At 39.7% G+C, this 24,531-nt stretch overlaps 1 long non-coding RNA gene across 1 annotated transcript in view; it reads left to right on the top strand.

The window, feature by feature from the left end:
- Nucleotides 1-22,581, top strand: part of LOC115283165 — a 41,532-nt gene extending 18,951 nt beyond the window's left edge. Inside the window, exon 3 of the long non-coding RNA XR_003904962.1 lies at nucleotides 22,341-22,581. This is a non-coding gene — a long non-coding RNA (uncharacterized LOC115283165). The remainder of the gene's footprint in view (nucleotides 1-22,340) is intronic.
- Nucleotides 22,582-24,531: the final 1,950 nt, after the last annotated feature.

The raw sequence follows: 24,531 nt of genomic DNA, 5'->3' as shown, positions 1-24,531 counted from the left end.
AATTGGAACATCTATATTGAAAGATCACCCTATTTATCTTGGGAAATGAACCCAGAATTGTAAACACTAAGACATAGTCTTGTAAAACTAAACAGTAAAGAAAACACTCTTTGGACATCCCAGTATAAAGACAAAGTTACATATAAAGAAAAAATAAAATCACTTTTTCATCATATTTATCTAACAGCATAAGATAATAGAGCAGCATATTTAAGATACTCAAGGAAAGAAACAGTGATTTTATATACATGCAAAGTTGTTTATAAGTATAAACTACAGAGAAACAAAGCAGTTGTGAACGTGCAAGAACTCATAGAGTATTTTTCCCTGAGAAATCTACCTAGAAAACAAGATTCAAGGAATCTTATAAGTGATGCTTCAGCTAAACTTCAGGAGCATGTAGCTTGCTAATGTTAGCTGAACACACGGATAGATGTATACATACATGGTTTAAAGAATAAGCTTGTTAATTTCGGGATATACCTGGCGGGGAAAAGGAAAGAGCCATTCATATTGCTAGTTACCTGAGAGGTTGAAATGTGAAGTCAGAAACTGTTAGTTCTTGGGAAATTTTAAATCAAGACAGATCACCTGTCTCAGAGTGATTTGGCCAAGATGCACAAATGGCCCATAGTTGAGCCCAGAAACAGATCCAGAATTCTCTGAAGCTTACTGAATTTCTCTTTAGAAACTCATTTGCTGACAAAGTATAAACCTTTAAATAGAATCATTCATCTTTTCCCCAATGTGAATTAATCCTCTTTTCTATATCCCATAGTAAAATGTTTCTTGAAGACTAGGCCATAACTTTTCCTTTCATTGACTTAAAGTTTATAGCAACAATATGTTTATTATAGAAAAATTAGAAAAAAAATCCTTATTCATAATTCCAACACCCAGAAAAAAAACTATTATCAGCTACAGACATTTTTGTCTTCCTTTTTTTGGACTTTGTCATTCTTTGAACAAATGTACAATGGTGTCTCAAACAAAGCTAGAATCACAAGATCATATTGTTTCATAGTCTTTCATGGTATATCTGATAGTCATATCATAATTATCTTTTGTTATCAATAAATATAGAAGTGAACACAGGAAAAGTATTTTAAATACTATATGATGGATCTTATATTGATATAAATTCTTGTTTATAAATTTTTTAATGTTTTTATTTTATTTTTTGGGAGAGAGTGTGAGCAAGCGAGTAGGGGAGGGGCAGAGAGCGAGGGAGACACAGAATTTGAAGCAGGCTCCAGGTTCTGAGCTGTCAGCACAGACCCCAACGCAGGGCTCAAACTCACGGACTGTGAGTTCATGACCTGAGCTGAAGTCAGATGCTTAACCGATTAAGCCACCAGGTGCCCCTAGAAATATAAATTCTAATGTTTACCTTATATTTTATTTTCCTGCCTATTGCATGAATTCCGTTCAGTGTCACTTATAAGTAGTGTAACTTTTGTCCCTAATGTATGTTCTCCCTTTATATTTGGTTGACATAAATCTTAAACTTGCCAAGCTGATTAGTTACAATTCCTTAGGTCCTCCTGACACCTGGAGTCAGCATCATCAGGTGGGATTCTTTCCTTGGGTGGGGAAAAGAGAGGAAGCAAGACAACTATATGCTGAGGGGAAAGTAGCTATGAGTAATAAACTGGAAGTAATTATGTTTGGCCATTTCAATCGGGCCTCTTATGGAGATGCCATAATCAGATGTGGTTCTGGGAGAGAAGGAGGCCTTTTGTATATGGCCTAGAGCTGAAGAAGTCTGGAGAAGCTACAGAGTGCAGCTCAGCCGGCATCTTGGAGGCTGGGCTCCAGGAGCACCACTCAGACCCTCTTCCTTTGTTAGTTCCACCCCATCAAATACCAAACATATTAAAAGGCAGCCATTTCTCACCAAGATATTCCCATGTAACCAGATGAAGGTTTAGCAGCAATTGACTGCTTGACTTGATATCTCCTTTAGATATTCAATATTTATTAAAGCCTGACTTTTCATTTTTTTCCCTTTTGTATTGTGGGCCCAATACTGTCTTCTTTTTCAGGCATCAAACCATTTTGCAGGCCCTTAAAATGCTTGTAGGTCTTGATGCTGTGCCCCTGATGCTCAATGCAATGGATAGGAAGGCTCTGCCTTGGGCCTGCCCCTCTATTACGCTGTTGCGGCTGCTGTTGTTGTTCTTTTTGTTTTGTTTTATTCTTTTGATTGTTGTTTTTATTTTTTGTTGCTGGTATTATTATTACCACTGCTGTTATCTCGTACGAGACAGGTAAAGGCCCTTATTCTCCCCCATTCATGACTTCCTGTGGTTATTTGGGTTGTGTTACTATCTAATCTTACAGGTGATGGTGGCTTTTTTTCCTACACCATCCCACACCTCTAGGTATTAAAGATTCCTTTTTTGTCCCAGGGGTGGTTTTGAAAGGCAGACTGTCCAACAAGAGCCCAGTACCTCTTGAAACACTGGTTAGTATCTTTTTCATAGATTTTTGGGTTGTCTTCTAGGCTCTTTATTCTGGCTTAGTTATCGTTGTTGTTGTTGTTGTTGTTGTTGTTATGTGATATTCTTGACTCTTGACTCTGCAGCCCAAAGTTCAGTCCTGTTCTACTCCACACCCAGGTTTCCAGAACTCTTGCTTACATCTCACTTACCAAAACCTATTTAATTGGGATCAGAAAAGAGGCTGGGTCCATGGGGCAAGATGAACGAGGGTTTTGGAATTAGGCAGACCTGGGTTCAAATCCCAGTACCACTACTTGCTAGTTTTCTTACTTTGATCAATTACAAAACCTCTCTGGGAGACCGTTTTAGCATATGTAAAATCAGTAAGTTACTGCCCACTGTCAGTGCCCTCCTCCAGTTTTGATGGTGAAATAGGATAATGGATATAAAGTAGATACCCTCAAATGTTAGTTTCCACCTATATTTTATATATTTAAATTTGCATGAGTTTAGATTTACACCTTTGTTTCTTTCTTTCTCTTTCACTAGTGCATGGGGGTTGCAACAGAGTTACGAATAATGGTGATTTCAAATGTTTTACTACCATATTTGAAAAGCAGAGATGATCATTTTCCAGCTAATAATATATCACTATTACGTAGGTGAGCCCATCATCTCATTTTGTATTCTTCCTTAGGCGATTGCTTTTCTTGGAACCATTTGTTTCAATGTACTTGACCTTGACTCACTTTCTGATTTATTTATTACTTAACATAACCATTAGCTTGTTCGATTACCTTTAATTAAGTTGTATTGGTTCCTGAACATGGAAATGCCCTTGTTTCTCGGTTGGCCAAGTTCCACCTTTGCTGAGTATGACAATTCAGTCAACTCATTTTCTCCTTTACAATGTTGAAAAACAAAACCGGCTTTATTAAATGATTCGTGAATCAGGCGGCGTCCCATCTAGCAAGTAGAGGAGTTCTCAGAGGAGTTCTGCAAAAGGTAAGGTTTTCATAGGAAGAAGGTGGAGCAAGAAAGTTATAAGCAAAAGAAATGAAAGGATTGTTTCAGGCTAGAGCACCTTCCCTTAGAGGGAATGACAAGAGTTTATTATGCAGATTACCTCACGTTGCTTTGGGCAGAGGGTATAGAGGAAGCCCAGACAGATTGCCTCATTGGTGCTTATCCGAAAATTACTGACTGACCTGGTTAAGACTCATTCTTCTGGGGGAGGTTGAAATTGCAATTAGATTAGGTAGTAAGCTCTGTTTACTGACTTGGGGCCTTAACCTAACTGATGCCATTTTGAGCCTGTGGTTTTCTTTTTAATAATAATAAATATGATACTTCTGTCTCCATATTTCTCTCAAAAAATTAATTAAAAATATGTTTTAGTGCAATTAGCATTTTAATAAAAGTATCTATTTTTTTAATGAAAATGATTGTTTCTTTAATTGTAAAAAGATGGAGCACCTGGGTGGCTCAGTCGGTAAGGCATCCGACTTCGGCTCAGGTCATGATATCATGGTTCGTGGGTTCGAGCCCCGCATCAGGCTCTGTGCTGACAGCTAGCTCAGAGCCTTGAGGCTGCTTCAGATTCTGTGTCTCCCTCTCTCTCTGACCCTCCCCTGCTCATGCTCTCTCTCTCTCTCTCTCTAGAATAAGTAAAGACAGTAAAAAAAAATAATAATAATTGGTAAAAAGGCCATTTATGTATGTTGTAGCCTTTAACACAAAAGGTAAAGAAACCGACATATTAGATTTGTTACTATAAGTTTGTCTTTAGGTTATACATTCCTATGACATACCTTTATAACTTATAATTGATTAAAATAAACATGGTCTCCCTGTTAGGCCCTTGGTCAAAAACCACATCTTCTCTCATTATTGTTTATGTGAAAAACCCTGATTCAATTGCCTCAGTATAACTTCCAGCACCATTTCACTTTCCCCTACGTTCAAACAATAGAATTGGCAAGGTAGTGGCTCACTCAAGAAGAGAGGACAGGTGCTTGGAGGAGAGGAGCGGACACACAGTCACTCAGACACACTCACACCCACACTGTTGGTCGAGAGTAAAAGGAACTCTTTGTCCTTCAAAGCTTCTAAATCTGGCCCCTTTTACTTCTCAGGGAGGATAAACCGGCTTTTCTAAGTCTGGGCCCTTTCTCAAAGGTAGTGTAATTCTTTTTTTAGAGAAATAGGAGGTCTATTACGGCGAAGGGCCTAAAGGAGAGGGGGTGGGCTGTCCTGGGGATTCACTGAGGCCCAGGAAGTGTTGGGATTGGTGCACAATGAAAGAAATTGTGCTTCAAGCCCCATGTGGCGGCCAGATGAGGAAGCTGTCCAGCCCTGTGTTCTTGGGGTCACGTATGGAGGAAGAAGCATGTCTTCATCAGGCAGAAACTGATGAAAAGGACCCCAGAAGTTTTATGTCTCCTTTGTAGGTTCTTCGGTCCCTGTGACCTGTCACTGAGGCTCCCCCCAGGTGACTTGAGCATGCTCATCAGCAAATACCCTGGAGACTTGTGCTCACCAGGGATGGCTGACAGCTCTGGTAGTCAGTCATTCAACAAAGATTATGATATGCTGGGACCTTGGTCTGGAGTTAGACTTTTGAAAGGGAGAGGACAAACCTGAAAAGGTTCATAACCTCTCCCTTCCTGTTTTTCCCCTGAATTATCTTTCTTCCTAGAACTCAATCACTTTCTTAAAAAATTTTTTTTAAAGTTTGTTTATTTATTTTTTTAGTAGTCTGTACAACCACTGTAGGGCTCGAACTCATGACTGAGATCAAGAGTCGCATGTTCTCTGAGCCAGACAGGCGCCCCCAATCACTTTTTATATGTCTGTCTGTTTATTGTCTGTTTTACTCTCTTAGAATAAGCAAGGCCCAAGAGATTGGAAATTTGTCCTGTTTATTGCTGTCTCCCCAGTGTCTATACCAGTGCCTGGCACATGTTGTATACTTGACAAATATTTGCTGAATAAATGATTCAGTGAATCCCATTGTTTTAGTCCATGAAAGTCAAGCAGCCTTGTACATTATTTTATTTTCTCTTTCTAAAATAGTCTTATGCTTTTTATCTAAAATAAATATTGTCTTTTCTGCCTCTTTTCTAAAAAGTGCTTATAGTGCTGCCTCATTTATAGTCAATGGAGCTGCATAATGAATATGTGAAGTGAAAAAGAAACACTGTACCTTATAAAGTCTCTTGTCTTCCAGAGCCTTACAGAGCCAATTCTTTTATGAAAATCTTCTTATGAAAGATCTAAGGCTGTTCTATAATCTTCTGCCTCAATTTGTATTTATAATCTGAAGCAAAAATATGTTTAGTTTCTGCATGAAAAACAAACCTATGTGGTGGTTGTTATGTGTGATAAAAGCAAGGAAGGAGTTGCCTCCAGAAGTTTCTACCCACCTCCTCCCCACCACCGCTGTTGTCACTCAGATTCTTTTTCCCACTGCCCTCCCGGAGGGCAGTAAGGAAGGGCAAAGAAGGGCAAGCCGCAGTGGGTTGAAGTCAGAAGGATTCTCTCAACTGTTATCTGTGCCAGGGAAATGTGAGATGCATCATCTTCTATCTCTTCAGCAGTTGTCTGCTAATTTTCAAATAAAAGCTTCATTGATGTTCCTCCCAAAACTTATTTAGACAACCCCAGTGACCATGTCCATGACTTTCTTTCATCAGATATCAATCACAGACTTCTTCAACTCAGCTAGCATGATCTTCTTTTAATAAAACCTGTGTCAATAGGTCGTAAACCTTTCATCACCTGTCATTTATATATTGATTTTCTTTATAGTATTCTTGAAACTTAATTTTGAAAAATGGCCTTAGGTTTTTAGCATGCTGGAGTTTTCTTTCTTTTCCTTACAGAGATCAATAATTTTCTGGGGTTTCCTACTTTGGTAGTCCTCTTACTCTTGAGATTTATAATGCTTTACTATTTTACCTAGCCTTTTCTTTCAGCTTGTTTTAGTCCTTTAAAAACTTTCTTGATAAGATCAACAAAGCATTCTTGAATCAAAAAATGACATTTTTAATGCTTACACTTCTCTTGACTTTCTAATGAACACTTTTAACTGTTTTTCCTTTTCCAACTTCCTACGTTTCTTTGTATTAAGAACAAGTCTAAGAAAAAATTGTTTTGGGAGAAAATATACACGTACCTGCATCTGACTCTAATTTTTTTCTTTTAAGCATTGCCTTATCGTTTCATTTCCCTGTTCCTGTCTGTGGGAATATTCACTGAGCCTTCACTGTGTAGGAACACTGAGGTAAGGACTATACTTTCCCTATCTCCTTGGAGACTCACCACAGTCCTATGAGATAGGTATTATTCTTAGACTTCTTTTTCAGATGAGAAAACAGACTTGGAGAGTGTCCCATCCAAGGTAATAGAGTAGTACTTGGTAGAGCTGCACTTGAAGTCAGTATCTGTCTGACTCAAGACTCGATACTGTTCACCAGCATGCTCTAATGCTTCTATAATGCATCATGCCTTGAATAATGATCCCTTTCCAAGTCCATTATTTCTTCAGTTTTCAATCCTGTCCTCAAATACTTCATTGCAAGTGTTTACACTTTTACAAAGACAGCAGAGCCTGGTGCATTAGAGTCGGGCTCCAGAGCCGGGTTGAATGGATCCAGATCCAGAGCCACCACATCCTAGCTGTGTAGTCTTGTGAACTATGTAGCCTTTTGTGCCTCTAATTCCTGACTGGAAAGCAGGGAATAATAGTGCCTATTTCATAGGGTTTTAATATTTAAATAAATCATCAATACATGTGAAGTGTTTGGAACAGTTCTTGGTATACGAGAAGTGCCTGATAAAGAGTATTATCAGTGCTTGCTTATTTATTTATTTATTTACTTACTTATTTATTACTTATATGTATTAGTTCGGCGCACATACTTACTGAGCACCGTACCCTGTTACAAAGTGCCAGGGATGGTGCTAAGTTCTGAAGGTAGAGAGAGGGCTGATTACCATAGACTCTTTCCCTTCCTGTGTTCACATCTAGTGGCAGATCACGACAGAGTGTGCTCACAAGGAGGGATATGGCATATTTAAAAAGCCACTCCAGATATTGGGTGGTCATCCAAGTTTACTAAATTTCAGAGAAAATGGTTAATGAATGGTGGAATAAGGATCTCCCTCCCACACCAGTCCTTTCTGACTGAAGTAGGTCATTTCCAGATAGCTAACACCTCCCATTTCATTCACCTTTTTGCAATATTACTTTTCCAATCCTCCAATTAAGAAGTGGAGTCTATTTATTTTACCTTGAATTTGGGCTAGCCCTGTGTCTGGCTTTGACCAATAGAATGTGGTGAAAATGATATGACATGACTTGTCCACCCTGACCCTATGAGGCCTTGCAGATTCCTTTATTACCCTCTTGGGCTATAGCTCCATGTAAGGAAGCTGAGGCTAGATTAGTGAACGAAGAGGCAGAGAGTGGAGAGAGAAGCCCAGCCAGCCGGCCACCATTTCAGTCACCCCAGCTGGGTGTCAGTCATGTGAGTGAAGGCTGGTACCCTGGATCTGGTAGCTTTTGTTAAACTTCCCCCAGCCAATACCCTGTAGAGCAGAGTTAAATTTCCAATCTGCCCAAGTTGCAGAATCATAAGCAAATAAATCAAATAAATGCTTGGGTTGTTTGGGGATGGTTTGTTTCATAGCAATAAATCCCTGAAATCTAAGAAGGTTTGCAGCTTCCATTTTCACTGTCTTGGAAGTCAGCCACTATATATAAAGCTTGGATTAGATAATGGAATAATGAGAGACCATGTGGAGAAAGTTAAGTCCCAGGCTTCCAGTCATTTCTACCAGGGCCCCAGGGTTGTGGGTAAAACCACCACCTTAGACTTTCTAGCCTAGCCTAGCCTAGCCACTAGCTGAATGCAGCCCTATGAAGGGGCCCCAGTAAGACCAACAGAACCACCCAGACAACCTACAGAATCACGGTGGTTATTTTAAGCCACCATGGTTTGGGATAATTTATCTATGCAGCAATAGGTAACTGAAATACCCACAATGCACCATGGCTTCCCAGAAGTGAGGGTATTGAGGTCTTTGGCTAATGAGGTATTGGGGAATAATAATCTTTACCATTAATCAAGTACTTTCTACATGTTGGGTACTTTACACACGTTGTTTTATTTTATTTAACCCCAGTGGTAACCGTGTTTGGCAGGTAATTTGGCAGATGAGAAAGCTAAACTTCTGAGATGTGAAGTAATTTGCTCAATGCCTAAGAGGGAGCATGGTCACTGCAGAATGGTCAGGTGGAAGGTAAATGCCTCATTTCCTGCTTTCTCCATTTTGCTTCTTTCTATGGTGGTGATCTTCTCATGCGTCTCACCAGCTTCTGGTCTCACATCCCTCCAGTGGATCCAGTCAGCTCTCACCACTGAAGCTGGTGCTGTCAGATGTCTGCGGGGTCTTTGGTTCACCCTTATTAACACCTCGCTGTCTATAGGATAAAGTCCATGGCATGCAAAGCCTCTCTTGCTTCTCTAGCTATATCTCTCAGCGCCTCCTTTATTTATCTTTTCACCATGTGGAGTTGCTTACACAGCACAAGATTTGAAGCGTCTTCTGTGTCATCCCTCTGAGCTTATGCACAGACTGCTATGCCAGGATTGCCCTCCTTGCCTTCCCTACCTCCTGACATACCATTCACCCTCCAGGACTTAACTTAAGGCTTGCCTTGTCTATGAAGCCCCATTACCTGGTCTCCTCCCGGCACAGTTGTCCACTCCTCACATGTGGCCCCACTGAAACTGTGCGCTTTCCCAGCAGAGCATCAGTGTAACACCTTGTTGTTTTCAAGTCAGTTTTTATTAACCAGACTGTGAGATGCTTCGTTTTTTTTATTCATTGCCAGGTGAATAAAAACACTAACACTTACCTGGACTGGTCCTTAATGAGAGAAGTGCTTCAGTAAAGAAGTGAGACCCAGAAAGGATCAGGTCAAATTGTCAAGAGCCTTGAATGTCATGCTGTTATAATCCAAATGTCTGCCACCTGGACATCCCCAGGGCCTCCCCTTTTTGGGCCACCCTTTTCCTCTTCTATTCAAATTGACAAACTGTCTATCTTCCATTCCACGTTGTAGGGAAAGCCCACCATCACCCTCCTCTTCCTCGAGTCCCCCCCCAAATAGAGATATATGAAGCTTTAAGGAATGAGGAATTGAGTCAAAGGCTCCCAGCTCCCTTATTTACCTCCCACTCCCATTTCCTGCTTGTGCTGACGGGGTCATCCTTCCTGTGGCTACTTCCACACTGCTTTACTCTTGATAGATTCTGCTTCATTTCTTGTGTTCTCTCAAAGCAGCCTTGGATACAGGCTGTGGTGGTTGGAAGCCGTTCCCCCCCAATTGTGTTTATAGTTTTGTATAGTTAATATATTCACATGGTTTAAAAATCAAATGACATAGAAGGGTGCATAGTGAAAATTCTCACTCCTATCCCTGTGCCTGTCTGCCCTATTACCCCCCTTTTCCCACCCCCAGCATCTATTTCATTAGCTTTTTTTGGTATCCTTCTAGGATTTACTTATGCAAATACAATTCATTGCAAATATAGAAAGCTTTTTTTTCCCCCTGTTGAATATTACTGGCAAAAGCTATGAAAACATGCTGCCTGGACCTGCTTCCAAATCTGTGCTGTCATCTGCTCTCTGTGGGGCCTTACCCCTGCCCAGAAAAATCCTCTTTTCCATTTTCCTGCAGGGATGATTTCCACAGTGACAATATATTTTGTAAAACAAAAATTGGGGCGCATGGTCTGAGAAGCAAGTTTTTGTAAAATATGGATCCAGAGAGTGGGTTTGCACTAGAAAATGTGGGACCAACGTCTCCATAGTTATTCTAACCCTTGTTAATCCTAAAGGCCAGGCTCCTTTTCTGGGATGGCAGCCTTTTAATATTATTTAGGCTGACAGACAGGGCTAGAGCTCAGGGAAGAATTGAAAACAGTTTAAACTTGAATATTAGGCGTCAGTACCCTGACTCGGGGGGTGTACACTAGTCACCCTTTGCTCCAGGCTTCCTTCCAGCCGCCGTCGGCCTGGGCCTCCATCCCTCTGCTGAGCCCTCCTTCTCAGTCTTCTCCCTTTGCTTCCAAATCCTGGGACTCTCACTGCTGCCCCCAAATCCCCTGCTTCCTTTTTTTTCATATGTGGAGCCATTCAGTTTGTGGGGGCGGGAGGGGTCCCATGTGGGGCCCCCTTCTGGGGACGGTCAGAAATAATGAGGGGCTCCTGAACAGCACTAAATCTGAGCAGTCAAGCCAGGCCATGGTAATTTGCATATAGATAGGAAGTACCCCTCATTAAGATTAATGAGATTAGTTTCTCAGTGGATTTATCATCTAACAAACATCTCACTTTTGGGGTTAGTGCATTTTATACACTTACTCCCTGTGTAGTTTTAATGTAGAGATAATTAGTGTCCTCCAAATACTCCAGGTGTTCTACACTACCCAGCCTCACTTGCAGTTGGATTGGGCCACGTAACTTGTTCTGGCCAATGATCCACGAGCAGAAATGGTGTGTTTCTTTTCTGGTGCAAGGCAAGTAAGAGCCCGTGTGCCTTTTCTAGCCTTCCCTTCCCTTCAGCGCAGGCCAGGCATTGCAGATGGCATAGCTCCAAGCTACAGGAAGGCCACCTGACCCACACTGGACTGCAGTGTGCGTGAGGGAAAAAACCAAAAACCACTCATTGTGACCAGCCACTGAGATGTTGAGATATTTTTATTAATATTTTGTTGCATACCTATGCTACTTGGACCCACATTTTTGGAAATAAAAAATCTAAAGCCTAAAGTCTCTAAAACAATAATGTGTGTGTGCATGTGTGTGCGGGTGTGTAGTTTATGACATGCAAATGTGTCTTCACATTCTGCACAAATTACAATTTGAAAATCTTTATAATTGCTTATGTTTGGAGGTCCCATCAATATCTAAGCAAAGTTTATTAAGATATCCTAGTGTCTTAGCACTCCTATTCTCAAAGCCATCAAGAACATGAAATATTAAATATAAGCTTGTACACTCTTACCCTTTCATTTACTCCTTGTTCTGTACATTCAGTTCCAGGTATAACTTCCTCCTGGACCACTTTCAAATTTCTTCAGGCTTTCCCAGAAACAATTATGTAAAATTCCGGCTTGAGATTTGTTTTCTTAAAAATTTTCAAGATAAATATTGTAATCCATCTCTATTCTTAGGGAAGTAAAACTTGTTTGGAAGCTTTCTGCTAAATAACTTGTTTAAAGGCTTCTAATGACCAATCCAATTTTCTGTCATCCGAGATGAGCAAATGCCAGGCCCTGTTCTGGCTCCTCCAATACCTTTTCTTCTCTTAGCAGCTTGGTTCTCTCACACAGTGCTTATTTCAACTAAAATGCCAATACTTCCATGACTGTCAAACAGTTCTTCTATTAGTTTCCTAGGACTGTCGTAACAGAGGACCACAGATGGGTGCCTGCAGGGGTGGCTGAGTCAGTTGAGTGTCTGACTTCAGCTCAGGTTATGATCTCAGGTTCATGAGTTCTAGCCCTGCAAAGGGCTCTGTATTGACAGCTCAGAGCCTGGAGCCGGCTTTGCATTCTGTCTCCCTCTCTCTCTGCTCCTCCCCCACTTACTCTGTCTATCTCTCTCTCTCTCTCTGGTGTGTGCACTCAAAAATAAACATTAAAAAAATTTTTTTTAAAGTAACCCAAAGTACCACAAATTGAATGGCTTGAAAAACAGAAATGTATTGCTACACGACCTGAAGGCTCATTGTCCATGATCAAGGTATTAATGGGGCTATGTTCCCTCTGAAGGCACCAGAGAAGGATCGTTCTAGGCCTTTCTCCCAGCTCCTTGTAGTCCCTTGGCTTGTGGGAGCTTAACTCATCTAAACATGGCTTTCTCCCTGTGTGCATATTGGTATCCAGATTATCTCCTTTTTATAAGGACATCAGTCATTTTGGGAAGAGGCCTACCCGATTCCAATATGACCTCATTTGAATGAATTATACCTGCAACAACCCTATGTCCAAATAAGGTCACATTTCAAGGTTAAGACTTCTATATATTTCAGTTGAGGGGAGAGGTGGCAACACTTGGGTGGTTCAGTTGGTTGAGTATCCCACTTTGGCTCAGGTCATGATCTCAAAGTTTGTGAGTTCAAGCTCCACATTGGGCTTGCTGTTCTCAACATGGAGCCTGCTTCAGATCCTCTGTCCCCTCTGACTCTGCCCATCCCCCTGCCCCCTCTCAAAGATAAACATCAAAAACATGAATTAGAGGGGACACAATCCAACCCAAAACAGTTAACAGTGTTTGTGTTGTCAAACATATAATCATAACGGTCAACAGCAAAGGCCTTAAAGTCATACTCATTTGTGTTGGAATCTCATTTTCTGCCATTCAAACCCCAGTTTCTTTGTCTCTAAAATGGGAGGATTAATCATTACCTTTTAGCGTTGTCATGGTAATTAAAGGACATCTGTCTCAATTTTGGCCTTTAAGACAAAAGTTTCATGGCTTCAAAACCAAAAACAAAGTAAACATACAAAGCACCTCCACATTCTAAACTGAGTTGCTAAGCCACGTATGTGAGACATGCTCACACAGTGTGAAACAACTTGGGCTGGCATATGCAATCGCCCATCTTCTACTGATAATGGAGCCATGGCTGACCAGAGAATTCTTTTTGCTTTGTTTTGTTTTGTTTTGATTTTGAGAGATTTTCTCCTGTTCCTCAAGTGGGAGGGGAGAGAAGTGATTCATTTCATGTCAGGTGACGGGACCTTTAGGAGCTTGACAGGAAGTAGGAACTGATGTTTGGCTTGTGTCTTGGGAAATTAAATGCCAAAAAGATGGCTCTGGGTAATGTTGCCTGCCTGGTGGCTATAGGGCCCCAGAATCTCCTCACTGAGAGCAGGGCAACAAAATGGGGAGTTTTCTCATGTGCCCAGTGGGCTGGCAGGGTGGAGTCTGAAAAGGCTGCCCAGGAAGGTTTTGTGTCACACTGGACCCAGCACAAAGCAGTTGCAGTGTACCATCATATACGGAAACTGAGGAGGTCTCATTACAGTGCAGTCTGGAAAGACGCTGGTGGAGGCTGGAGGGCTGCGGTGGGATTCCTTGAGGAAGCAGCGTCAGCACGCCAACAGAGTGAGTAGCAGCCTTGGAGACCTGCCATGCCCAGAGGACTCAAATGCCAGATTATATTCAGACCAGTTTAGAGACTTTTTTAGGGACTAGTTTTACCTCTTCCTGACCACATTCCAACCACAGAAGAAACTGAAGCAGCCTTGTGGGGGAATGGACATAGAGAAGAAAAGGGAAACAGAATTGTTTTACAGAGAAATGGAGCAGAAACCAACCATATTCTCTCCCTCAAAGTGATAGGCTTTCCAGCCCAAAGGAAGCTCAAGCTGAGGGCATAAATAAGCTTAAAACTAGACGAGGCATTGGGTTATATGCTAATGGCCCTGGACTGGACATTTCAAGGACTGAAATGAGTTGATCTGGAGGACTGCAATGAATGGGAGGATATTTATGATCTCAGAGTGACTGAAAGAGTAAGGGAACCGTTTCGTTTCATTCATGGAGGAGTGGATGAATCTACCCACAGAGTCTGAGTAGGATGGAGAAAAGAATAAAACCATCCTCTGTGTGGACCCCAATGAGTTCTGAGAGAAAGTCAGTACTCAGAAAAAGTTGCTAGTACTCTGATGCTGCTGCTAGTTATATCAGTTTCCATTATGATGAAGAAACACCAACTTTCAGAGCGATGTCAGTGTACAGTTCCAGGGTAATAAAACCATGCCAGCAAATTTTAAGTAGAAAAGAAATTTAATACAAGTGGATGGGTGCTTGCAGAATCATTGGCGAGCTGGAAGAGCAGTATCTACACTGAAATACCAGAAATAACTCCCAGGAGATAACTAGTAATCTGGTTCCCTAGGGGAGCTCTTGCCCCTGCCACAGCTGTAAGTGAATGCAGTCAAGAATCTTTTGGGGGAGGCTTTTGAATCTGCAGACACTGCTGTCGTTGCAATCTGAGGATTGTGAAAACACTGTCACCCTTGCAGCCACTGTCTTCTAGTCCTCATGAAGCTAGACAATGAACATTTGGGATGTGGCTGCAACAAAACCTCCAATCTCTGCGTGGCCTTCCTTGCCAGTAGCAACAAATAACAGAGCAGCAGGTGGCCCTGGTCTCACCCCTTCTTTTCAAGTCTCTTGAATGTATTTGACACACAATCCGAACATTAGTTGTGAAAGAGTCAGAGAAATGTAATTTTGAGCTTTTGAGCCTTCGCAGTATAAGAAGAAACCAGAGAAGAATTCAGAATGTTGCTAAGTAAGAGCTGGTATTTCACATCCGCCCTGATGGTATTTCACATCCAGGCATATGAAAAGACATGATGCAAGTGGCCCCAGCTTCTAGCTAGAGGACCAAATACTGGATTTACTTGGACTTTTAAAAAATCAACTTTGTTGAAGTATAGTTTGCATATAGTAAACCGCACCTATTTTAAGCATAAAGCTCAATGAATTTGGACACATATAGTGCAAATGTAGTCAACACCATAATCAAAATATAAAATTTTTCCATCATTAAAAAAATTTCCTTTGTGTTTCTTTGCAGTCAAACCCCTTAATCCCCTTGCTCCAAGCAACCACTAATCTGCTTTCTGTGTCTATAGACTACTTTTGCCTCCTCTAGAACGTCATGTAAATAAAAGCATACAGTAGGAAACAGCTGTTTTTAATATTTATTGCCGGAGTCCAGCTCCAGCAGGTCCAGGGGCCCTGAAAGGATGGACGGTGTCGGCATGAGAGAGTGATGAGAGAGCCTCAAGTTTCCTGCTTGGTCACCAGCCAGACATCTCTGTTCAGTCTGCTTTGGTGTCTTTTTTATTGGTTAGGCAATAACATGACGTCAGAAAACAGAAATTGTTTACAGTTTCTACTTCTTTGTGATAAGGTGCTTTAATCATCAAAGATGTACAGAAACAAGTTTTACAGAAATATTTTTGTAGAACCATCCCAATTTATTCTTGGCATCAGTCCCCAAGATTAAGAAAGTAACAAACCTATCTTATTTTGTGCGGGTTGGTTTTTGGCCAATAATTATAACTTTGTTTTTCGTTAACAAATTATAACCAAGTCATGTAATGCACTTACAGTAAGGTAAATTTTATAACCAAGAGAATAACAAGATGTTTTTAGTAAAAAACAGGATAATATATATATTAGTTAGTAATACTAAAATTAAAACATAGGTTAAATTGTATATAGATAGGCTGGGAGTATTTCATCTAGTTCATTAACCATAAGAGAAAGAATGTTTGTTAACAAGTTGCTAGAGAAAGCCCTTTCTTTGAGGTGAGCACAATGGGGGTCCTATGTGTGTTGACCTTGCACCTGGGTTTCTAATTTTTTTCCATTCTCATAACTGAAGTCAGTACAAGGGAGGGTATTTGTGACCACAGTTAGCAAAGGTATATGCAGCAACTTATGTCTGGTCCTTGTCTGTTTCTTATCACTAAGTTAGGCTCTTCTTCTCCAGGCCAGAGTTAATTGTAACTCTTGTGTTCTTAGCCCCCCTTAGGTCTTGGGTCTGCAAGCTCATTAGAAGAACCTTTTGGCAAACATCTGCAGTGCTTTGATCTAAAATCTTTTATGCAGGGGCAGCAATATGCTTTTTCTTATGGGGTAACTGTGTGGGGAATATCGGTCTGATTTGGAACATTGTGAAGCTTAATCAATAACAGTGGCACCATTCCCAATATGAGCCAATAATAGAAGAGGATACCAGTTTTGCTTCGTGGCGGGAGCTGTCCAAATGTCTGCCTTTTCCTCACTGTGACTATGTCATCCAGCAAGGCCAATGTGGCTCCCAGCAATTTACAAATAGTTTTTTTTTTCTTACCAAGAACCTAGCACGGCATAGTAGAATAGTATGAAGTCAGACAAACTCAGGGTTGGATCCCAACTCTTTCACATAACAGCTCTTGACCTAACAAGTTGAGCTTCCTGGGCTTACATTTCTTAACTGTAAAATGGCAATTTAAAACAAAAATAAAAACAAAAAACATCTGTGAAGGTTAGAGCTAATAAATGAAAAGCACCCAAATGGCACTCCATGAAAGGTAACTCTCATGATTCTTCTTGATGATGGTCTATTATTTTCTGTTTATGCTGGTTTTCCAGTCAATTGTATCTAAACTACAGTGCTTGGGAGAAGAGTTTTATTGCTGACTTTCACACATGGCTGCCGTAATAGCAATTAGAATTATTCTCTAGAGTGTCATATTGCTTCACATCTGGATTCTACCACTCGCTACGTGACCTTGTGAAAAGTCTGAACCATTCTGTGCTTCAGTTTTCTCTTCTGCAAAGCAGGAATAATAACAATACCTAGGATTGCTACACAAGTTAAATAAGATAATATATATTACCTTAGTAAATAGTCAACAGTGATTAGCTGTTATTATCTTTATATTGAAATGTTTCTGTCTCCATACCTTTATCCAAGCCCCTTCCTCTGAGAGGAGTGCCCTTCTCTTTCTTTCCTGGCCAATTAAGTTTTCTTATTCTCACTCCCAGGAACCTCTCCCTCCTACAAAATAAACATGTACCCTCTTATTTGGCACTTATCTTCCCACACTTTATATTATCATTGAATCATAGAATGTTTGAGATTGAAAAAATGGTTGATGCGAATGCTCTCATTTTACAGCTGATGTGATAGAGGTCCAGTAAGGATAAATTATTTATCAAAATTGTTATCTTTAGAATATAAATTGGGTTAGGACTTGGTCTCCTAAGTCTCAGTCCTGTGTCTATGGCATGAGTTAAAGTGCTTAGCACATAATATTCAGTTTGCTGGCTTATTGTGTGAATTCTTAAAATATACTGTGCTCAGTTGATTTCTAGAGCCAAATCCAAGGACTTTGCTTGTCATAGTGCCAAAGCTCTTGTCATTCTCTGAGATTAAAGAAATGATATTCAGCCCTGTCAAAGTAAAATCACGTTTATCAGAAAAACCCTCTGAAAACAAGTCACGCATATTACACAGTGTGAGATGGAGACTCTGTATAGCAGGGTGTGCTGCCCAGGTTTTATGAGGTGGACGTGAATTTGCTGATGCTGTGGTGCCAGTTCCTTTGTGACGAGCCATGCATTTATGAAGCCTTGCTATCGAATTGCAAGGAAAATACTTTTTATCACCAGTTTAGCCTTATGGTAAATATTTAAAAAAGAATTTCAATATCTTTAGCCCAGTAAAGTAAAAGCTCCTATGCTACACCCACAAGGCAAACACAGTTGGATAAAGAATAAAATGCAGGCAATCACTGTTATATATGTATGCAGGAGGGCAGTTACACAGTTGCTCAGGTCCTGAAAACGAAGTGTAATCTCCAATAGCATCTTTTTTTTTCCTATTTTGTGTTTATTTTTGAGAGACAGGGAGAGACAGCAAGAGCAGGGGAGGGTCAGAGAGAGAAGGAGACACAGAATCTGAAGCAGGCTCCAGGCTCTGAACTAGCTGTCAGCACAGAGCCCAACGTGGGGCTCGAACCCACAAACCATGAGATCATGACCTGAGTCGAAGTCAGACAGTTAACCAACTGAGCCACCGAGGTGCCCTGTCCAACAGCATCTTGATGTCCCCATGCCACTTTGGATTTAGGTGAGAAAGAAATTCAATATGCATGTCCTGGGAAGGAGGGATGAGAGGAAGAACATGAGAAAGTTAAGAGGGACCTCTTTTAAGAAAAGAAAGTTGAAGAACTGTCCAAGATTTCTTTCATAATTTTTAAAATGTTGTATATTGAGGGTCCCTACAAACACCCCCTCCAGGGGGTCCAGTGATTTGATAGAAAGGGTCTCACAGAACTTAGCATCTATTTATGCTTTTGGTTAAGATTTATTACCAGTAGAAACATACAAAACAAAATCAAAAAAGGAAAAGATACGTCAGGTGAAGTTGGGGGAAACATCAGGTTCCAGGTTTAAAATGCCTCTCTCAGTGGGGTGGCTTAATTCCTTCAGCAATGAATGGTGATAACACATGCAAAGTGTTGTCTACTGGGGCAGCTCACTAGTGACTGGGTGCCCTTTGCTCACCAGGAACCCAAGTCCCAGACTCCTAGAAGGAAAGCATGTGTTCAGCATAAGCCCGACTGTTCACAGAAGCAGTCTAGCCATAGCGAGCCTTCCTTGTCATTTAGGGAAAGTTTTATATCACTGTAGGGATTTAGCAGCCAAGTCCCCAGATGCCAGCCAAGGGCCAGTTTTGCAAGTAAACCTTTCAAAGGCTAGCAGTCTTCAAGACGACTCTGCTAACTCTTTTCCATGCATACTATTTTCTTTACTCAGCATACATACATCAAGACATAAGAAAGACAGCTATCATAACCCCATTTGAAATAAGTAACCTGTAGCAAGGATGGTTTACATGGCTTATGTGAAGTCCTACTGGGTTAGTTGGCTGGGGTGGCTCAACTTACAGCCACAGGTCAGAGGACACAATCTCGGCTGTAATTTGGCTTCTCGGTTCTTCTCCACATTGCATTTCCTGATGCTGCCAGGACAGGTTTATTCACTTTGATTCCTGGGCTGGGATGGCTGGAAGTGCCAGGCCAGGCTTAGTGCTCTGTCTATGCAGATTTGCCATATGGATATCTTGGGCTTCCTTACAGCATGATGATTCCACACATGTGAACTTCTTGTGTGATGGCTGACTTCTCTCAGACGAGTGTTCTAAAGCAGACCTGTGAAAAATCCTGGAACATCACTTTTGTTACCTTGTTAGTAAGGCAAGTTACAAAGGCCAACATAGATTCCAAGGGAAGAAATTATACTCCAGATCAAGAATAACAAAGAATTTGCAACTATCTTTAATGTAGTGAAATAAATAATTTATGAGAATATCTTAACATGCATCCATTTCTATTGTAGTCATCTATTTTGCTCTTTTATTTCTCCCACTGGACTGTAAATCTCTTAAAGTAAGAAACACTCCCTGTCTTAGTTTCTAATTCCCTACAATGTTGAGCAGTACTTTATTTATAGCACATAGTGAGTAATTATTTGTTGAATAAATGAATACTATTAAATGTTTACTGCATGTCAAGTACTGTACTAAGCTCTTTACATTGATTATCTTGTTTAATTATTATGATTTACATGTTTTAGATGAGGAAACTAAGGCCCAGAGTAATAAGTTTACCTGCCTAAGGGCACATAGCTAGCTAGTGCCAGGATTTGAACTCAGACTGACTCCAGAACATATGCTAAATCATGAATTACACTTTACTGCTTTAATTATGGACTGCACTTTGCATGAAGAGGAAATCTCCAAAAATCCAAATTATGGTACTCTGCTGTACAAAAAGAGAGGTCTTAGGAATGTGAAGCCTTTTATTTAGTTCCATTTTCTGTGTTATTGAAGAAGTAGGAAGGAAAGCATGAAGAGAAGGATAAAGAATGATAATAAGCCTGAAAGGCATTCTAACTGTCAAGGCCATGTTATGTAATCTTGAACATTATATAGTTTTGAGGCATTTGTAATCTTGAAAAGCCACTTAAAAATATCTGTGAAATAAATGCAAAGGATGAGATGAAGAAAATAAATGAAAAATGGCCAGAAGTTCCATACCATGTTGTACAGCCTTTGGGTTATATTTGATCCTGAACCATTGATCATTTTTATTTTTAAAATTATCTATGCTAAGAGGTAAAGCCTAAGGGTAAAATGCCTGACTTGTGAGATATCTGTCATTAGAAAATAGTTAAGTTAGGAACATCTTCCTTGAAATAGTAAGGGGGAGTGATTAAGTCCCCATCAAAGCAGAAATGTCATAGATGAGCCTTCCTTGGGAGAGCAGATATTTCTGATTAGAAATGGATTGAAGGGGAGTCCAACATATCTGAAAAGAGAGGAAAGAGGGTGGTGGTGAAGAGAATCGTAAATACAGAAGAGAATAAGAATGAGGAGAGGGAGGTGAAATCTCAAAAGCTGTCCATGGAATGGTTTATCCTGGCATGGTGACTGAAGCATACAGCACTATCAGGATAGATTCTGCTGTGAGTAACAGAAAATGTAAGATGATAATGTCTGACACAATTTGGACATTTATTTCTCTCTGACATGAAAACACATCAGGAGGAGAAAGGCCAAGGGTTCTATTTTTGCTCCATGGATTTCAGAAAATCCAGTTCTTTCTATACCTCTTTCTCTTTACTGTGAGCCTACACAAGCCAATCAGGTCCTACATAATTCTTAGGGTCTTTTCAGTAGAGAACAATAGATTCAAAGTACTTCCCCAACCTTGCTCCTAGGTGCTAATCAAATCTCAGAACAAATTGTGACACAAAAATGAATATTAACAAAACACTTATTTGTAAGCAAGCATTAGAATAGTTTATAGTATCTCTTTTTTCAATTCAATGATGTCTCAATTCCAATCTCCTCCAACCTCCAGTCTTTACCTGGAGTAAGAAATCCAATCAAAGCAGGCATGACAACATTCCAGAAACAGGAGTGCACCAGGTAACCCAAAACCAAAGACTTGACCCAGGGTCATTAGACCTCAAACCTCAGGTACCATTCCTAAAGGTATGGGCTGCAGGCCTCACTGGATTCTCTTACTCTATTCATACAAGAAATTTACTGTGAACATTAGCAGTGAGTCCGGTGTTGATCCGGATATTGATGACAGAAATACTTAGAGTAGTCACTTGTAGGATATGGGTTTTTTTATTGGAACATCAGGGTATACACTTTCCATTAAACTTTTAGCAGACTGCACCGGGGTTGCAGATTACCTTAACAAGGACAAATAAAATAATTTAAAAATTTTTTTTTTTCAAATAAAATAATTTAATGTAATTGCCATGCTCAAAACATGGCTTGCACACATACTTCTGCTTAGATCCCATTGGCTGGAAGATGGTAACATGGCCACATTCAGCTGCAAGGGGGCTGGGAAAGGTTTTCTTTTTTTAGGAGCCCCTATGCCTAGATGTCATAGAGATTGCCACCAAAGGAGAAAAGGTGCACAGAAACTTTGTGAATTCTTCAAGGCCTCCTGTGCAGAGGAAAGACTCAAGATAGTTGCTCAATATTTTCACTTGTATTGCAATAAATAAGTCCTACTCCACCCTTAGTCTGTGGGAAATGTTCCAAGAATGAGAAACTGTCCCATGTCTTCCCAGAAATGGATCAGAGATGTGGCAATTGCTTAATGGTAGATGATGTATGAAGGCAAAGATTTCTTCTATCAAGTTCTCTTATAATCCAGGTTGTACTGAGATTTTCTACTAAAGCTGAGTTTGTGTCCTAGCAAGATCCTGCATCACCTGGGAGCTTGTTATAAATGCCGACTCAGTCTACATTTTAACAAGATCAACAAATGATTCCTATGCATGGTCAAGTTTGAGAAGCAATGGTTTTGAATGCTTCCTTCTCCTTACTTAGTGCTCATATACCTGAATATACTGTCACTAGGGCCAAAGCATTTCCTCCAACAGGGCAACTTTGACCTAGAGCCCAAAAGTAAATCTTGCAGAATTCATGGACAAATGGCACATTACAATTTAGATCATAAATTCCTCAGCATGCCATGCAGATTAGCTTATTATCCTATGTAAAAAGTAATTAACATATATTTCTTTGGTCTGTGAGTAGAAAGTAACTAGAATAATATATTAAGAGCAAATCTGTTTGGATGGTGGAACTCTGGAGGGTTTATTTTTCTAATTTTGTCCTACTTTTTCCAGAATTTTCTTTTATGAATAAACTATTGCAAAGTGAAAAAAGTTATTGTTTGAAGAAGATATGAAACGTTTTTTTTTTTTTAGCTTTAGCAATTGGATCGCTGAGTAGAAGCAAATCTCTAACTGGTCTGGAAGAGAACAGCAATGGCATGGATCATTATGAATCCACCCAAGACAAACATCTGCTCTTGCCAACGTAAACTGCTTATTCACAGAAGATGGGCAGTGCTTATTTTGGAACATTACTCTTAACTGCTGACTTTTGCAATTTAAAACTTTTAATGTTATTTCCTAACTTTGTTTTAAATGTATTTTCATTTTGAAATTTGACACTAAAGTTTAATAAAATTTTCTTCTGGTAATTGAGATTATTCAGTTCAACTACATTAATTGGATAGCTGAAAGTTACATAGTTCTGAATTTTTTTTTTTTTTGAGGGAATGTAGAAGAAATTAAAGAACATGGTCCCTGAATTCAGGAACTCAACTTTGGAAGACTATTGTAGAATTCTTTTATCACTCTTTTAAAATTAGGACTTGAGTATATTTAAATAGTTTTTTTCTGGATATTCTTAGAACTTTCTACATTCATTCCAAAACCCATGGTATATCTGATCCATTTGATATAAAAACAAGAAAAAATTCTAGCTTCAAAGATCAAGATGCAGAGAGAGGATAGTATGGGAGTAAGACAAATTCACAGTAGCAAATATGGAAACACATTGAAGTCATTGAATCTTTATTTTAAGGCTTCTGGAGAAAGATGAAGGACAGACTAAGGGAGTAGAGGAAGCATTAGGTTTCCTTAATGTGTTATTGGCAGGAAATCTTATAGGAAAGCTCACAATGGAAAATTCATGCCTAATCCTTAACTCTTGAAGCAACAAAACTGAATTCACCCCCAAGAAATTTTCACTCTAGTAGTGTGATTAGATTGAATTGACTAAAGAGTCAAGGATTAGGGGAAAAGACCCTACATTCTATCAGAAGATTTAAAAAAAACTCTCCTAATTTTTACGACATTTTAATTTGTGTACTGGTTGATATAGATGTATATTTCTAGATATAGCTTTATTAATAGATAGTTCTTTGTGTTTTAAGAAACAAACCCCAGGAAATGAAGATAATAAAGTTAAGGCTTTTTATTTTATGGTTCCAAGAAATAGATACCCACTGAAATTAGCTTCATTATTATGAAGGAAATTTTATTTCAGTGTTCCAGATATTTTACAGAATTCTGTTCATTTGAGCCTCACACAAACAAGAGAGCTATTTAGAACCAAGATAAATTCTCTTTCTCACTAATTTCTGCTTCTTTTCCACATTTATACCATTTTCATCTCTCTGAAGATCAGTTTCATTTGTTTACCCGTCATCTTACATATGGCTGCCTCAATCACCAAGTGGACATGATTTTGCCATTTTGATGCCCACCACTGAACAGCGACAATCTCTGTATTTTATCATTTGAACTCATAGTGGAGGGAATCTGATTAATCTAGGTATCTATTCTAATCAAGTTACACCAGTCTCAAAAGTGTCTGATCAATCAGTGGATTGGCTGCCTCTTGGGGCAGATACCTGGCTTAATCAGCCATGGCTGAAAGAAGGAAAGGTAGTATGTGATGTACGGGACTACCCTCTTCTTCTGGGCATATTCTTAATTCAGGTAAAGTAGAAAGAAAGGAACAAATTGAGGTTGGCCTTAACAAGCCCAAATTTATAAAGTTGAGCTGTAGAACATAATACACATGAAAATAAATAATTTAACTTTACTAAGTTACCAAATACTATGACAAAAAAGTATAAAGGTCTAAAAATTCAATATGACCTATAGTAAACTGAGAAAGCTTATGATAACCTGGAATATTGTAAAGGTGAAGGACTGTCAGATATGCCAAAAAAAAAAAATCCTAAAGTAGAAAAAGAATGTGATCCCTGAGTAATAAGTTACAGATTAAAATTAACAGTGTCCAAAGAATTCTAATTTAAGATGGCTGATGAAGTGTATGCTAAGGATAAAAATATACAAAAAATGACAACAAAATAATACAATGAAAGGAGTCAGAGGGTTTATTGGTAAATAAAAGATTTCAACAAATTTCTGAAAGATATGAAACAGATTAATGAGATTTGTTGGATGAAGCAGAGGGGAGGACGTCATAGCCAAGAACACACCCAGTAGCTGCTGGAGGCCCAGGCAGGCCCTAGACTTGGACAGTGGGTACAATATGGGATGGGCCTGAGGCAATGGATGGAAAGAATTTGCAGAGAGC

This window comes from Suricata suricatta, chromosome 2 (genome assembly GCF_006229205.1).
Source record: "Suricata suricatta isolate VVHF042 chromosome 2, meerkat_22Aug2017_6uvM2_HiC, whole genome shotgun sequence".
NCBI classification, from domain to species: Eukaryota; Metazoa; Chordata; class Mammalia; order Carnivora; family Herpestidae; genus Suricata; species Suricata suricatta.
Note: the sequence above shows the minus strand (reverse complement) of the source record. Positions and strands in the feature narration are given on the sequence as shown.